Source organism: Microtus ochrogaster, chromosome 10, assembly GCF_000317375.1.
Source record: "Microtus ochrogaster isolate Prairie Vole_2 chromosome 10, MicOch1.0, whole genome shotgun sequence".
In the NCBI taxonomy this organism is placed as follows: Eukaryota; Metazoa; Chordata; class Mammalia; order Rodentia; family Cricetidae; genus Microtus; species Microtus ochrogaster.
In genome coordinates, this window is record NC_022016.1 from 26,295,416 (window position 1) to 26,295,778 (window position 363).

Here is a 363-nt window from a genome sequence, read left to right on the forward strand (position 1 = left end):
TCCTGCAGGACAGGGATGGCTTGAGTCTTCTGGATCTGCTGGGCATCCACGTTCTCCAGAGGGAAAGCAAAGTCCTTTCTGTCCTTGAGGCAGGAGAGAGGGGAGAGTCTCCTTATTTGTGCCAGGAGTGTCAAGGCTCCCTTGTTCCTGAGGTGATGAGTCTGAGGCAGGTCACACCCCAGAGAGCAGGTTGACCAGTAGCTCATCAGCACCAGGGTCATCAGGAAAGCACAGGGTCTGGCCATTGTGGATCTTGCAGATGCTGTTGGTCCTGAACCTTCCCCTCTAGGTTCTATGAAGACCATCATTCCTGCAGGACTTATGTAGGAGAAAAATTAGTTTTCATTTTCTGAATGCCCTCCC